General features: G+C 29.2%; 1 non-coding gene and 2 pseudogenes across 3 annotated transcripts; 1 reads left to right on the top strand and 2 right to left on the bottom strand.

Moving 5' to 3' along the window:
* Positions 1-923: 923 nt before the first annotated feature.
* LOC121212152 (NAD(P)H-quinone oxidoreductase subunit N, chloroplastic-like) lies at positions 924-3,691 on the bottom strand (annotated as a pseudogene). The gene is made up of 4 exons (XR_005907353.1): positions 3,082-3,691; positions 2,880-2,996; positions 2,131-2,215; positions 924-1,139 (listed from the first exon to the last, which is right to left on the bottom strand). The product of XR_005907353.1 is annotated as an NAD(P)H-quinone oxidoreductase subunit N, chloroplastic-like (transcript).
* Positions 3,692-8,705: 5,014 nt separating this feature from the next.
* On the bottom strand, positions 8,706-11,233 carry LOC107943648 (60S acidic ribosomal protein P0-like; annotated as a pseudogene). The gene is made up of 5 exons (XR_005907352.1): positions 10,626-11,233; positions 10,453-10,521; positions 9,571-9,674; positions 9,092-9,491; positions 8,706-9,004 (listed from the first exon to the last, which is right to left on the bottom strand). The product of XR_005907352.1 is annotated as a 60S acidic ribosomal protein P0-like (transcript).
* Positions 11,234-12,999: 1,766 nt separating this feature from the next.
* Positions 13,000-13,072, top strand: TRNAE-CUC (transfer RNA glutamic acid (anticodon CUC)). Its single transcript has one exon. It is a non-coding gene; the product is annotated as a tRNA-Glu (tRNA).
* The last annotated feature ends 5,036 nt before the right edge of the window (positions 13,073-18,108 follow it).

Below are 18,108 nucleotides of genomic sequence, written 5' to 3'. Positions count from 1 at the left end.
TATCACTTATCCACAAATATTTAAACCAATTTGATGTAACCAATAAATGGCATCTTAACTCAACGATTTAATCACTCAATTTTAAAAATTTATAAAATGATCATTATATTTTTAAAATTTTTTTATTTAAGTCATTGAGTTGTTAAAATCGTTATTATATAACTCTCTTTGTTTTCAACGCATCCATCAATTAAAAGTTCTCCTTTCCTTTTCTTTTTTTTTACAGTTTAGTTTTTGTTTTCGTAAAATAGTTTTGAATGTTACAAATCTATAAATCGAAATCTAAACAATTTTTCTTCATTAATTTTAGACACTGGATGTAAAATTGACTTGGATCTAAGGTATATTCTTCTAATCATCAATATGTATTGATCCATCATATCAATCATCGAAGTTGCTTGGAATTTGCTAATCAGACTTTTAAAAAGTAATTTAATAACCCAATGACATAAATAAAAACTCTAGAAAAATTCGATATTGACGACATGGGTTCAAATTGAATAAGTAAAATTTACAAGAGTTTTATTAAAAATGTAAAAAAGATAAAAGTACCATTGTAAGAATATAATTTATTTCAAATATGTAAGGATAATTTAGAAATTTTTAAATCGAGTTAGTGTCTAATTAACTTTTAATAACAACTCAATAAATGGTTTAAATGATAATATACATAACCAATAGACATAATCTGACTCGTGATATCAACTTATTCAAGAATTTAAATGATAATATAGATAAATACTGAACACAACCTTGAAGTTTAGACTTAGTCACGTCCAAGGAGTTTTGGGTCATTCCTTTCAAAATGGAAATTTGCATGTTTAACCTTTTAAAATTTTAAAATTACAAATTAATACATTTTGACTTCCAATAGTGATAACTTTAATTTAATGTTTTAAAAATTATAAAATTATAATCTAATAAAACAGTAAAATTATATTTTAATTCTTATAAAAATTTGCTCTGACTTAGAACCAAAAACAACTAATTTTTACTTATTTTCTTGGGTTTCAAAACTAAAAAGAACTAAATTACATAATTTAAATAAAAAAATTATATTTTACAATTTCGTCATTCATGCTCCATCCTCAGCAGTTAGGCCTGCAATTTCCTTGAGTGGTTTCCACATGAACTTTCTCCTGTGTTCACAAAACCAAATCATCACTCACTCAATTGGAAAATAGGAATGTATATAGAGAAGTTTGAGTATGATATTAACATACTTTATATTTGTTTAAGATCGATTCGATTTGAAATTTAAGCTTAAAATTTTGTTCAAGTCCGTTTATATTTGTAAATGACTAACCAATCCTAATTTAGACCCGCCTATATTTTCTAAAATTTTAAAAAATATTTATATATGACATCTTAACATTTTTGTTAATGTTTCTATTATAAGGGTATATATATTACTATAGATTTAATTTTTATGTGTAATAAATTATATAATATAAGAAAACATAATATAATATATATATTACAAATTAGAAAAATAGGTCAGGTCGGGTTGGGTTCGGCTTGGGTTTAAACATACAAAGTCTAAACTCGACTCATATTTTAAACAAGCATAACTCATTTGTTCGAACTTATTTTTTGATTCTAATATTTTTATTGAAATACTCCTAAATTTCATGTGAGCCTTTGGGTTTAGTTTGTGTAGATAGCATGGCCATGAACAAGTCTAATAAATAGGAAGTGTGATTTTATAGTAGTGAATGTGCCAAGATAAAAAAAGAAAAAAAAGGATAAATATCAAAGCTATACATGACTTTGATCTAATGTGCAATATTGTACATGAACTTTGATTTTGTATAATTTTATACATGAAATTTTTATTTGATTCAATTTTCATAAATCATTGACAACATTATTGAATTAGCACCATTTTACGTTGATATATTGCATACACAAGTAATTATATTAATCCAATATGAAAATAAATGTACGTGTTTATTTTTTTAAATGTGTACAGTTGAATCATAATGAAAGTTTCATGTATAAATGAACCATAATTCAAGTTTCATATATATAATTATACTAAATCAAGATTTATGTATTAAACTGCACATTAAATCAAAATTAATGTATAAATTTGATGTTTATAAAGAAGAAAAAATCAACAGCCCTTACCAGTTTCCACACTCGGCAATGACCCTCACTTTTGGCCTGAGGGTGGGTAGCAAAGCAAGAATTGTAGCTCCGACTTGGACAAAACCTATACACAGACCACTGTTACTATATTCATGGTGGCAAAAAAAAAGTTATTATTCTTATATTTTAATTTGGTTATTTTTAGTCTTTGTACTTTGTAAGTTTTAAAATTTTAATTTACAATAAATGATAACTATTAAGTTCATTAAGTTAAATTTTACTATTTTTAAAATCTGATGCGACAAACATATTATCATATGTATAATGTTGTGTCAATTTGTTATTTCGACAAACTACTCACTACAAATTCAGTTCGATAATTAACGACTGCCGTTTACGTCAAGGCTCGAATTTCTAAATTCGAAAAGTATAGAAACTTAGTATGAACTAAATCTACAACTGTACGCATAATACATGATTAGTAATTGAATTTAACCAAAACAATTTTAAATGTTATTGTTTGGGTTAGGACTAAAATTTCAAAGGGCAAATTACATTAGTAGTCTCCCAATTATGTTTTTTTTTTCTGTTTTGGTCACCAAACTATGAAATGTTACAAAATGGCTACCTAATTATCTTGAATTTTTGAATGTTTCTATTTTTTTTACATTAGCCAATCGGTGACTAAAAAGACAAAATTAAATAGTTTGATAATTATTTTGTAACTTACCAATTTAAAAATTACAGTAGAATTTAACCCAAAAAAGATGCTAATTCAATATATATACCTTGGCTTCGATTACCCAGACGATAAGTCCTTTAGCATTAGGAGGCAAAGCTTGGAGCCTATAATCAACTTCCGGTGGGAAATACCACCTTGCTATTGGTTGCTTCCCAACATGAGGCTATAAATTTAATTAAAAAAACTTGTAGTAAATAGAGAAAGCACCAAAGTTAAAATAATAGAGAGGATTGAAAGCATATGCATACAGGGCAAACAGGATGGATCTTAGTGAGTGTAGTTTCGGGATCACCAAGGCCACGAGCAGTAAGGTCGAGGAAATAGTAACCCTGGTATCGAAGCCGTGTAAAGTAACGACCCTCGTAGCCACCTTCGTGTGGGGTGTAAATAGCAAGGGCTTTGTGTTGTTCTACATCCGATAGCCATTGCCCTAAATCGAATTTTAATAGATCTCCACCGATGAAATCGGCTATGCCTATCTCATTTCCGCTACTACTACTACTACTACTACATTTCACGGGTTTAATGAATGTTTGGGTTTGGGGGTTTGAAGCTCTTAATGATCCATCCATGCTTTGTATGTTGTTATTCTGCTGGTGTTGTTCACCCATGGTGATGATGGTATGTGTTGTAAGTGAAAACAGGTTGCTGTAGTAGTGGCCATTGCCTTATTTTTTGCTGATGTTTGTTTGTAATAGGAGGAAATCCATTCACAATTGCAGATAGAGATTGTGGGAGCAAAGTGTTGTAGGGTGTGTGGATAAGAAAAACAAGATAAGGAAGCAAAAGGTACCCACTCAAACAGGTTGAGCTTAACTCAACCACCCACCCTATCGAGAGTAGAAGTTTCCATGTCCCAAGCCCGTGGTCTAAAATTTTAGATCCATTTATTAGGTCTGGGTTCAGCTCGACTTGAAAAATTACTCAAGTTTGACTTGGATAAAAATGTTAAAAGTCAGGCCTAGTTGGTCGGCCTATATTAATTTTTTTATATAATTTTTAAATATATATAATACATAAAAATACTAAAAACATTAAAATAAATATTTTCCAGTAAATTAAAAATAAATTAAAAAAATTATGTATACTTAAATAACATTAAGATAGGTGAAATATAACAAGCAAATGCTTCTAAAATAGTAACAAAATTAATAATAAAACAAGAGTTATATAATATTCAAATAACAACAACAAAATAATGAGAAAACAACAAGAAAATAGTAGCAAAACAGTAAAAACAAAACACAAAAAAAAAGCATTTTTTTCTAATTTTTGCAAATTCAGGTCGAGCTTGGGCCAAAAAAGCCTTACTCGAGGTTTGACCTGTTTCCTAAACGAGCCTTACTTTTTGCTCAAGCCCATTTTCGGGTCTATATTTTACTCAAACCCTCTCACGTTTCCTTCAGGTTGGGCTGGGTGGCCTAACCTAAGGACAGGTCTAATGGAGAGGACCTGAAATTAAATTATATATTTTTATAAGAGTTAAAATGTAATTTCATCATTGTATTTGGTTATATTTTTTTATGGTTTCAAAATGACTAAATTAAAATTCTAGCATTTTTGGAGGGGCCAAACTATAATCCTTTTATTTTTATTTTTATGTTAGGTTAAAATATACCATAAATCCCTTACTCTTTGTAAATTTAGAATTTAGTCTGTGTACTTTTATTTTTCTGGCAATTTAGTTTTTCTATTTTTCATATTCCAAAATTTAAGTTCTACTGTTAACACTGTTAAAATTATTTTATTAAGTTCAAGTTCATTACAATGTCATTTTTTTTAGTTATATTGCTACCAAGTGAGTATTTTTTTTAATCTCAAAATAACACCAAACCAATTTAACAAAAACAACAACCGTATTAACAATTGAATCTAAATTTTAAAATATGAAAAATAAAAAAAAACTAAATTTTAAATTTTTAAAAATACAAGGACCTATGTTATATTTTAACCTATTAGAATCGATATCGCTTATAAGCATTACGTTAACTAATCTCACATCATACAAATCACACTTTTATTTAACACTTTTTAAAAATATCTTTTTTTCTTAAATTAAAATTTTAAAAATATTTCTCAACCGCAATAACAATACCGTACTAACTCGAGATAGTTTTCTTCTAATTTCTTTAGAAAATACCGATAGCATAAACATGTCAATGAATAATTTATATTGTCTTCAATTATTATGCTATAATCATATTTAAAATATTTTATATTTACATAGCTTTTTAATTTATTAACATTTGCATTATATAAAATTTAATATATTTATGTAAAATCGAAAATCATAAACCTACCAACAATTTTAAAAAAATAAATATAATTTAAAAAAAAAGAAAAGGAAAAAAGAAAAAGAGACCGGCATGGATCATCTCTATTGTTAATTGCTAGTATTAATAATAAATTATTAAAAAAACATATAAAATAGGAAAAAACAACTAGGTACGACCGGTCTGGTTCTTTGTTTCAAGTTTCAACAAGTAGTGGATAGGCATTTATCCATAAATGGTGTCCAAAAAGAAACATTTAAACAAATTAAAAACTTATTGGGGACCCAAACATTTTCTTTTTAGTAATAATAGAGAATTGTTACAAATAAATAGAGACAACATTAGAAATAGATAACAAGGAACGATTATCTAATTAGATCTGATCAGCAATTTTAGTAGAGGTAACATGAAAAATACGGGGCCTCAAGTGGAAACTCTTTCATTAGACCGGAATGTGGGGAGCAAAATTTGCTTCTCTTGAAATCTACTTAATGACCACTTGCCATTTACGTTTGCACAGTTCTTGGATTCGTAAGATCATATCTTTATTCGCTTGACCTTTAAGGCTACCATGAATGCCTTTAATAATTTAAGCGCAATCAGTCTCAAGGATAATCTCCTTCCATTTGAAATCCCGTGCTCGAGTTCAACTTATTCAACATTACGTCTTCCAATATTTCTCCCAACCCCCCGAAGCCACCTACCATACACATCTCTAGCCACTGTTGTTGAAGATGCAAGACCCAAAGACAGATTACGGGCACCATCAACATTTATTTTAAAAAAACCAGTAGGTGGTGAACTCTACCTACAATTCCTACATCGACTACTCTTAGGTCCACTAGGCCTGCCAGGCCTCGACTTAATGTAACTCGCCCAACACCATAAAGACTATAATATATTAGCAAAAAAAAAAACTCTTGGAAAACCGTAAGACTCCTTTACTTCCAAAGCTTCTTGCAAATAATACCAAAGAAATTTATTTTAATTACTTAAAAAGTATTTAAAATTTATATTTCATTTACTATTATATTAAATTATTTAAATATCATATAAATCAATTAATTTTAAACTTTTCACTATCATATCAAAAAAGATATTTTAACTTTCAATCACAACTTTTTGTAGCAATGGTAAACACTAAAAATTAACAAATCGCACTTTTTCACGACACTTTTCTATTACATTTTCAAAAAATATTTTTATTATTATTATTATAAAAACACTTTTAAACCGCAACAACAATAAAATTATAGGCATTAAAATAGTGTTTAATATTGGATAAATATGTTGACGTATCATATTATTACTCAATCCATGACAATAATAGAGTCAGAAATTTTTTGGGGCGCTTAAAATTGAATTATAAAATTTTAAAAGATTAGAATATAATTTTACCATGTATAAATTCTATTATTTCTAAAAGGACTAAATATTTTTTCCAGGGGTCAAAGTCAAATTCTCTTTTTCTATATATTACAAAATGTAAAAAATAGTTGATAAACTAAAACAAAACATATAAAATTTACCCATAGTAGAGAGTTTGAATTTAGTGAACTTGGAATTTGGATCCTAAAGGAAGATTGTCCTTCAATGTTAATGGATGTGACTAAAGATGTTATTATATATATACACACACACAATTGGATGATGATGCTTCAAACACCAAATCAAAAACCAATAATTTAATGATTTTGGAGAATTATGCTATTGATTTTACAAAGTTGAGTATATCCCAATACTCAAAAAAAGATCTTAAAAGGAGGAAGAGAAAAAGACAAAATCTTACATCACTTTGCCAATTTCCCAAGGCTCTATCCTTGCATGTTCTTTTTCAAATGCCTTATTCCAACCCACTATGAAATGTATTAGAACCTGTATTGTGTGTAAATTACGGATTTAGTATTTTTATTTTAATTTAGTTTTGATATTTTTCGAATTTTAAAATTTTAATTCAGACCCAACGGTAATAGTTAAATCTGTTTGATTATATTATATTATTAATCTTGCATTATGCGTAAAGTTATAGATTTAATCCACGTTCACCAATTAGATCATTCTTAATAGTTATATTTTTTGAATTTCAAAATTTTAGTCTTAATAGAAATGACAATCGTTAAATTCATTAACTGATTTTTTTGCGAGTAATATACGAAAATAACAAACAGGCATAACATTTCACATGTGATAATATGTTTGACACATTAATTTAAAAAAAAACAGAACTTAAATTAATGAATTTAATAGTAATCATTTGTTAGGACTAAGATTTTCAAATTCTAAAAGTACAAGCACTGAAAATGATCGAACTAAAATACATGTACTAAATTCTCAACTTACACAGAGTACAGGGTTTAATAGCAGAATTTGACCGCAATGAAACGATAACCTTTTTTTTAAATAAAAAAGATACTCATAATTTGAGATTAAAAAAGAAATTATAAATACTAGATTATGGCACATCATGGGTAGATAAAATTATTCATATAAAAAAATTTAGTAAAATCTAAAATTAGGTCAAGAGATGCTAAGATTTTTATTCTAGTGCTTAATTTAACTCGTGTGAATTTGTCCAAATTGAAAGGTCAAACAAATATATTTTAATAAATTGTTGATGCGACCCCAATTTTAATGTCAAACCACCTTCCTAAAAATAACCATAAAAACAAAAAGCATCAAAATCATTGGATGTATCCCACAAAAGAATATTTGAGAGATGATTAGCAACAACGTAATTGAGTTGTTGGGATCACTTAATTTTTAATACAATCATCTAACATATAGCCAGACTTTTAGGACCAAAATCGAATAAAAATTAGGTACGTGCTTCCTTCTTCCAACTTTCTTCTTTAATTTAGCTTTCATCCCATAATGTTATAAAGATAGATATCACTTCTATTTCAAGGCATAAAGATCAAAAAGGCCCTTCATATTTGTACCTTTCAACAAATTGGTCCTTATCCTTTCTTTTTTTTTGAGCTTGTTTCATTTTTGAACAAATTTGATTATAAGGGACTAAAAACCAGGCTATTTGTCCAAGCCCAAAGACCTACCAAAAATTTGAAAGGATATTGCAAAATTATGACACATTTATACCATGAGTCAAGCTCAAATTTGAAAATTAAAGGCCTAAACCCTGTCCGTTTAGTACTGTTTTATGTTATGCTGTTTTTATATAGTATAATTTATAATATATAAAAATTAAATCTTTAGTATATAATACTACCACTACAATGTAGGCATTAAAAATTATATATAAAATTTTAATAAATAAAAAATATATAAAATTATTAAATATTGAATTAAAAATAATATATATTAATTTTTTTTAAATATAGATGAATCTAAAATAAATTTGAATTAACCATTTACAAATATAAACTAGCTTGAACAAAATTCTAAACTCATATTTTAGACCAAGCCGAGCTTTAATAAATATAGAATGTGTGAATATTATACATATAACCGACCTGGCCATGAAGAAGTCTTGTAGGACTTCTTATATATCTTGATGAAAATTATAATGTAATTTTATCTTTACATTAGTTCATATTTTTATGGATTTTTTTAAAAAAAATTAAATTAAAATTCAAACCATGTAAACCGAAATCAAATTTAACACTTCATAAACTTAAAAATTCTTCAAACTTAAAAAGCAATCAAAGTACACAAGAAAGAAACTAGAGAAAATAATCTAACCACACCATTGTGACTGATAAGTCTTGCAACCCAAACAAATAATAATCCAACCTTAGTCAAAGAGACTGAATCCCATATCATCATCCGACTCTTCTTCGGGTTCTGGTTTCTTCTCCTCGGCTGCCGCAGTGGCAGTAGCTGGGGCTGCACCTGCATCAGTAGCAACAGCAGCAACAGCAACCGCAAACTTACTTGGATCCTGGATTGGCATGCAGCAGCAAATATTTAGCTCAAACTAATATGAGAATTCTGATATAAAACACGAGATAGAAAAACAATTCCATACCGCCTAGTACTCCTTCACTTTATCAGCCTGAGGGAAAGAATACTCTGTTGCAACTGCGACAGACAAGACGTTCTTGTATACATTGATGAACATGTGTGGTGCAGCAGCAAGAGTTGGGTATGAGATTGCAAGAGACAATGCGGTGACCATGGAGACACCAGTTGCAAATTTCTCAATCAGGTCTTCCTCGGTGAGATCCAGGACCTCAGGGCTAAAGACTGAGCCATTGTCGTAAACAGATAGGAGGACAAGACCGTATGAGAAGGGCCTGATTCCAAGCTTGGCAAGAAGTGCAGCCTCAGAAGAACCAACCTTATCACCTTTCTTGATAAGCTCGACAGGGGTGATAATTTCGACAGTACCCTTGTTAATCTTGGTTGAAATTTTCAGCAGTCAGCACCTAAAACGTAATAAGAAATTTACAATCAGAATTGAGTTTTGACTCAAACAAGTAGAACACGCAAAATCAGAACTGTGACATTACCTGGAAGAAAGAGGTCTGTGACGGGTCAAGCCCAGTGTTGCCTGGTGGAACAACCACATCAATTGGTGCAACTAGACCAACACGAGCAGGAGCTCCAACCTGTTTGTGCAAAAATACAATATCAAACCCAACAGAATTCGTTTACAAGTGCAAAAACAAATAGAATGAAGCAATTTAGAATATTGAACTCCAAATCATCGATCAAACACCGGAACACGAATGTTCAAACTAAGACCAAATGAACAACAAATTTGGACCAAAAATCAGAGATAGGTAGAAATAAACAAGTAAAATATATTAAGAAATGAACTAGCAGCTTGAGACCCAAAAAAATCATAAATGCAACAGTAGACATATGGAGCCTTCATTGAGTTCCAAATTCTACTAAATTAAGTTGTTTCTATCAATGAGAAATAATATAAACAGGTATCGTCGACGCAACTTGTTTTTACTAATTTTTCACTAACCATGCAAAATTTCTAAAGGTTAAAATGTAAGGTTAGACCCAATACTTGTATAGAATTTGAGATTTGATCAATGTGTTAGAAGTTAAAAATGCAATCCTACTTTTTGATTTAAAAATCCTAGTCTAATCATTTCAATCCTTAGTAGTTTCTGTCGAAATTTGTTAATTGAACATATTTATGCTGTCAATCATATTCCTCATCATACCAGGACAACCTAATCAAATTTCCAAATTCAGGGACCAAATCTCAAATTACATAACAATAACCTCAACTTTCTATCACTGAACATATTAATCAAGTACATATGTTCTTAAATTACAGTAAATGCAGTTCTTTTAAATTTCCATTAAAAGTACCATAAGTGAAAAGAACTGAAAATATAAATCCAATATATATATAAAGATACATACCTTGTACTTGGCAACTTCCTCACTTACTTCCTTCAGGTCACCCTTAGTGAAGATCAAACCCACATTACCCTAATTCAAAAAATTCCCATAAAGACAGTTCATTTATTTATCAAATACTATTAAAAAACCCAATATTATGCAAAAAAAAAGGAAAGATTTAAACTTTAAAGCACCTGAAGCAAGGGGATAAGGTTAAGAAAAGCTTGGTTCCCGGTCTTCTCGGCATGCATCCTAACCGACCATCATAGTATTCTTCCCCATAAGAACAACTGAGTCACCTCGGAGACCTTTACGAATGTTCTGGAGCTGGTTAGAACCCACGTTGTCGGCGGCGGCGATTAAAATTTGGGTGTACTCGTCTAAAAGCTGGCATAGTTTCGCGTCGTAGGCGATTTTCTTATCGGCCTTGGAGGGTTTCACTGCCATTTCTAAAAACAAAAAAGGTTTAGTGGTAAAAAAAAAGGTTTTAAAGTGCAAAATCGAGGGCCAAGACGATGCCGGAAGCTCAGTCAAGGCGGACAGGCAATCGGCGCCGTCACTTTAACCTCTGTTCGATTTTGTGAAAGAAAAAAAAAAGTGTTGAAGGATTGGAGGCTGGTAAAAATGAAGATTAGGGTTGAAGTTCGTCTATATAGGTGGCGGATAGACGAAAAGGTGAATTAGGGTTTTGGGGGTTTGACCCGACGTTCTTTGAAGGATAAGGTGGGCTTCGGTTCGGTTTTCTTGGAAGGCTTATTTTAGATTTATGGGTTATTTTAGTGTTTGGGCTTCATTTGGATCCGTATTGCATGTATTGGGGACTAAATACTAAAATATTAATTGCTTTTTAAAAGGTTTAATAAACTAAATGGTACTTAAAACGATACCCTATTTTTCAAGTTGGTACTTAAGTTATACTCTGTTACCTAAAATGGTACTTAAATTATGCCTCGCTACCCAAATTACCCCAATCATTAAAAATATTTTAATTAATCATTTCATGCAACGTGACAATTTTTAATTAGAAAATTCAAAACAAAAAAGTTAAAAACACTTATAAATATATTAATCTCTTGTGTTCTTCCCAAAAAACTTTAATGACAGAAAATTTAAGAATTCGTCGAAAACTCATCCAAATCCAGTTTTCGGTGACAAAACCCAGATTTCAATGAGCTTCTTTTCTTTTTTAAACATTGATTTCTAGGGGTGACTTGGAGAACTTTTAGTAGACTCCAAAAAAACTAATTCCTTGTTGCTGCCTTGGCAGCGGTGCTGCTGGTGCTGCCTTTGGCTCATGAAGTGTATAATTTCAAAAGCTCAAGTATTAAGCAAATAGATTTTCTTGGAAATACAAGGCAATATTTGAGAAGAAGAGAAAATTAGAAGTGTTTTTGATGGTAGGACCAGTCGAAGAAGGCCATGGATGGTGGCAACTCATGATGGTAGTGGCTAAGGTTAGAAGAAGAGGAAGAGGGAGAAGAATAAGAAGAAGAAAGGATAAAAAGAAGAATAAGAAACGAAAAAAAAAAATTGAAAAGAGGAATGGAATCGTGATTTGTTTCAGATGAAAGAGAAATTTTTTATACATTTTTGTAGTTTTTTAAATTTTATAATATATTATATATTATTTAAATTTACTAATGATTTTTTTATTTAATTTTGAGATGATGACATCATTTTGATGTTATTAATGACACGTGTTGTTGTCTAATATTGCCATATGTCCCAAAGTTAATGGTGCTAAAAAAAAGTATCAAATTAGTTGACGGAAAAAAAGTTCAAGTACTAATCTGGGACAAAAAAAGCTTTAATATTATTTTAAGAAAAGTGGATAAGTTTAGGTACCAAATTTATATTTACGAATTTTTGAGAATAAATATTTTTTGTTATTTTTCTATATACTTTGCATAAAATAGTTAATGTTGACTGAGCTTCTATAATGAAAAAAAAAACTAAGATATCCTTGTTAAAGAACAAAAGCGATAAATATGTTTATTTAAAAAAATTGAAGGAAATCATATTTAACTTTTTCATAGTTTTTTTGGTTAAAAATTGCTAATTGTCGCAAAATGATTGGCAAATATATATTTTTTAATGGTTGAGGTAATTCAAGTACCACTTATGCTAAAAAAATATTTAGGTACCATTTTGTGATTTAAGCCAACAACAATTAAGCATATGTAAATCTTTCGAGATTTATGTCAAAGATATTAGCATGAAATGAAAATTAGTCCCCCAAAGTTGCCCTCAATTATTACTTTGGTACCTAAATTCTTTTACAAGTTTGGTACTTGAAGTTTTCAACTTTTTATTACTTTACCCCATCCATTAATGGCATTAAAAAAATCACTTTACCTCAGTGGCCACGTTACCCAAATTTTTTAACGCCATTAACGGCTGGGGTAAACTGATAAAAAAGTTGAAAACTTCTGGCACCAAATGATACAAAATATTCTTTAGGTACCAAAGTGATAATTGGGTGCAACTTTGGGGGGCAAATAGTGCATTAACCCAATGAAATATGTTGGTTTATCAACATAAAGGTTAACATGTCGAGAGTACTTAAATTCCGTTGTAGTCTAGGTGGTTAGGATACTCGGCTCTCACCCGAGAGACCTGGGTTCAAGTCCCGGCAACGGAAATTTTTTACTTTGGGCTTCTGTGCTTTTTTTTGTATACGATGCCATTTCAAATAGAATTCGTTTGATGCATCCATTTATATGGTTCCTTTTGAACCTACTAAATCATATATATTTGGTTACATTAGACTATTAGTATTTATGCTTTCCAAAAAGTGTGAATTTATCAATTATAAAAAAATAAAAAATAAAATATTACATCAATCAGTATAAGTCGATATGTAACCGTATAAGTTGGTATTGATCAAAATGAGTCGAAATACACTCGAACAACCGACATCTTGACCAAAACAGAACTTGAACTATTTAGTATTGTTGAAGACCAAAATAGTATGTACCAACAAGTATGAGTCGTACTAATATGATACCAACTACCATGGTTTAGAAACACAAACTTTTCTATCCTTGATTCTCATTTGCTTCACCTAACATTACCATGGTAAAAGTTAAAAAATATTTTTTTATTATAATTAAGGTATTATTTTTAATTTTTTTGAAGGGATTTAAATTCAAATAAAAAATCTGTATTTAAAAAAATATTTTTGAAGTGATTTAAGTCTACTAACATTATATATATACATATATATATAAATAATTTAATATAATATATTAAAAAAATTAAAAAACGGGTCGAGCTAAACTCAACCTTTGAATATTCAAAATTGAACCCAACTCATATTTACAAAAATTAATCATAATTAGTAATTTTTAGTCATTCTAATGTCTTATTAATGGCAAAACAGGAAAATTTTTTATTTATTTTGAAGAGATTTTTTTATAAGATATTTTACTTATCTTTCGAGTAAATTTGCAATAACTATTATGTTATAATATATATATGTGTAATAAATAAGTTTTTTCCTCATGTTAAATTATTTTATGATAGTTTAGTTTCAATGTGTTGTATGAATTTTATTCCGATGTTGAGCCAACGAGGTATTAACATTGTTAACAAAACTTAAAATCTTAGAATTTTGAGTATCTAAGTTCGAGTCTCATTGTGAATAATTGTCATACATAAATGACAAATCCATCAACAACTATAATTTCTTTAAAAAATCCTTATTGAACTTGAAAAAGTTGGTTTCATGCCTCAAATTTGCTTCGGTTAGTTGGCCAGCAAACCTCGTAGCTGTTTCAACAATTTTGAAATATATAATTTAGAGAAATTTTCAGGAATAAATTAATTGGATAATGCCACATGATTTTACATTATAAAATTCTTTTCCCTAATCATAATAAACATATAATTTTCATATTAAATTATTAGTTTCTTTTTCTTTAATAATTGAAAAAAATTAAACATTTTACAAAAATTATAACATTTCATATAAGATATTGGAATAAATTAAAAAATATAATTAGCCATGGGGGATTGGATTATAAAATTGAGCTGGTTGTTTTTCTAATATCTAAACCACTTTTTCATTTATAGGGAAAAAACCATTATTTTGATTAGAAATTCCTTCTTTTTTACAATTTGTGATTAATTAATTATTTGTTTGTGTTAAATTATAGAGTAAAAATTTAAAAATTAAAATATATTTTAAGCGAAATTTTTAGAATCAAATCGATAATTAAACCAGTCAAACCACTAGTTTGTACAGTTCGATTAAATAAATTATTAAAATATCAAATAAGGTAAAAAAAATATATTTTTTAATCTTTGTGTTATAAAAAAATTTTAAAAAAAATTTACGACGATAATTTAATAAAGGTTAAAGTATGTTTCAAGTCCCTGTACCCTTTTTATATTTAGAATTTAATCATTTACTTTTATTTTTTAAATTTAAAGCTCGATTGGCATGAATATTGTTATCAATGCAAGAGGACATAAATTAAAATACGCTTCTACACGCATTATCCTCCTATTCCATAAAATAAAAACTCGAAATTTTATTTGAGGGAAATAAAATTCTTTATTGCTTGATTAAAAAGATTTTGATTTCAATGCATATATAATCAATCAAAAGTCTATATTAGCTTTCATTCAGATTCTTTTTTTATTAATTATTTCCCACTTATTTTCTTTGGAGAACAGCAAATTAAGAACTTTGGGATTGAAAAAACGAAGATTCGAAACCAAAAGTTTGCATCAAATAATTTAGTGGGATTTGCCCATCATTTCTCAATATTTCTCTTACTTTGTCTTTGGTTCCATACTAAGCATTTAGCAAAGATTTAATAGTAATCTTGGATTGAATATTCCAATTTGTAAGAAAATCGAAATCAAAGTTCACAGTTTGCCTATGAAGTTTGTTTATACAATTTAATAAAATATATCATAACCCGATTTAAAAAATATTCCTTTTATATATATATATTTCTAAATACCTTCTTTAAAGAGACACAGTATAGAGTATAGACTCAATATTTTATTATCTTCTTCTTCTCTGCTTCTTCCATCACTATACTTTTCCTCATTTTTTACATCTGTTGATACCGTGTATGAATAAATTTCGTTGCCATTCAAGTGTTTGATGATAGATCAGATGTTAGCATCCAAATCTAAAACCAATTAGCACTACTTTTATCACATTTAAGTGAAAGTGAAAGTGTAAGAGTATAACAGGTGACCAATCCGAAAATAATATTTGGTATGAAATGCAATAACAACAAAATAAAATTCAATCTTTGATATCATGCGAAATATTCCAAATAAAATCAATGATAATTTTAATAATTTAAAGTTATTTGTATTTTACTTTAGGCTTAAAACATATATAATTTGGCATTTGAATTCGATACTTTTTTTTTTAATTTGATACTTGTGTTATTTTTTGGCTAGTGCGGTACTTTTATTTGACAAAATTTATACATTTTGGTACTTAAATGTAGCAATGTTAACGTTTTAGTGTTTTATTCGGGTTTTAGAGTTATTTGATAAAAATAACTAATAATATTAGCAATCAACTTTCATGAAATCAACCTTAAATCCCGTAGGTAGACATTGTTTCCTTTTATACCAAAATATATAAGTTTTGTCTAATACATGTATAGCATTGGACCCAAAAATAATACATGCAACAGCCTATTTTCAGTAAAATCAGAATTGTGGTTTCGGGACTACAAATCCGAGTCTGGAAGAAAAATTATTTAAATATTATTTCATGGTCTGCATTATGATAGAAATATCGTATGAAAATTTCGTTAGGAAATTTTTACCGATTACATGATTAATTTGATGAAAAGGACCAAATTGCATAGAATGCAAAAGTTGAATTTTAGTAGCTAAAAGGACCAAATAGCTATGGAATTCAAAATTTGAGGTCCTTATATGGCAAATAGACCAATTAGTGGAGTTAGTAGATAAGTATGATTAGTCATCATTGGAAAATTCATTAAAGAAAAGGACTAAATTGGAAAGTTAAAATAATAAAAGATGATATATGATTAAATAATAAAAATATCATCATATTATCATCTTTCCTAAATTAAAAAGATGGAAAACCTAAGTTCAAGTAAGCTTATTTGGCTTAATTGGATATGAATAGATCAAATACGAAGTTAGATCGAAGAAAAGAAAAAGTATCAGATTAATAGACAACAAATCAACGTAAAATTGTCAAGGTAAGTTTGTGTAATTTAATTGAGAATTTATATGTGTTAATTGAATTGTATGTATGTGATTGTATTATTGCCATGTATCTAAAATTAATCACATAACCGAAGCTGATTGACAATTATTAAGTTCCATTTGAATATACGAAATTCGATGGATACAAGGTCCCCGAATTGGTTGTGGTCGTACATGTGTTGCGGATACACCACAACTCGCAAGAGCGTCCCATTATTAGCTCTCATAAGCATCCCGATATTGGCTCTCTTGAGCTTATTGATATATGGCTCTCACTAGCTTCTTGTTAATAGCTCTTCTGAGCATCTCGTTTGGTTGTGATTCCGCATGTGTTGCGGACACACCACAACTCTTACGAGTGTCCTGATATTTGGCTCACATGAGCTTCTCATTATATGGTTCTTGCGAGCTTCCCGATAATTGGCTCTTTAGAGCTTTCTGATAACTGGCTCTTATGAGTTTCTCGATCAATTACTCTCCAGAGCTTCGTGATTATGGCTCTTATGAGCTTCCCGTTATATGGCTCACATCAGGGGCGAAGCCAGAAAATTTTTTTAGGGGGGGTCGGATGAAATTTTAATTTTTTATAGTTTATATTTCTATAATTTGTAAAGGATTAAATTGAATTTTTATAATTTTCGGGAGGGCCAAAGTGCAATTTTACCTTTTCTAATTTAAAAATTTTAAAAAATTTCAAGGGCCTAAAATAAAATTTTCCATTTTAGGGGGGACGAGGCCCATGCCAGCCCCCCTGGCTACGCCCCTGGCTCATATGAGCTTCCCGTTACATAGCTCACATGAGCATTCCTGAATATGAATTGACGGATTACAGTTTTGTACACTTAGTGTGTACTACCCGTGTATCCATCGATATTTTAAATGATTCAATGGGTAAAGTTCTGATATGTGACAATCTGAGTTCAAGACGAATTATTATGGAAATATACTTGAAATACATGGATATAATTGTATTTGTTACAAGGACACATGATGAGGAAATTGTATGAATATGGAAATTTGATTATTTGTGAGCTCATACATGTTTATGATATTTATATGAAATAGATGACTAACATGATTGTTAAGGATATGTGTTTAGGCTTTTGGCCAAGTTGTTTGGAATATGTTTTGTATGCTTATCTTATGTGTGAATAACGGTAAGTTAAATTCCATATTATACGAACTTATTAAGCATTAAATGCTTATTCTGTTTTATTTCCTCTATTTTATAGTAATTCGAAAGCTCGTTGGGTTGGAAGCTTGGCAGAGATATCTCACACTATCCATCAGTCCATTTCAGTACATATAGAAAACTAATTTTTTGTTATAACACCCTAACCATCATGCCAACATAACGTAGATACTAGGAAACAAAAAAGCAGGTTTTTGTGGGGACATTTTCTTCTCTTTTCATAAGCATGCCTTCGTATGCTTTATTTGACCCTTTATCCGATAGATTCT

The sequence above is a fragment of the Gossypium hirsutum genome, chromosome A13 (assembly GCF_007990345.1).
Source record: "Gossypium hirsutum isolate 1008001.06 chromosome A13, Gossypium_hirsutum_v2.1, whole genome shotgun sequence".
Lineage (NCBI taxonomy): Eukaryota > Viridiplantae > Streptophyta > Magnoliopsida > Malvales > Malvaceae > Gossypium > Gossypium hirsutum.
This window is presented reverse-complemented; position numbering and strand designations above follow the sequence as displayed.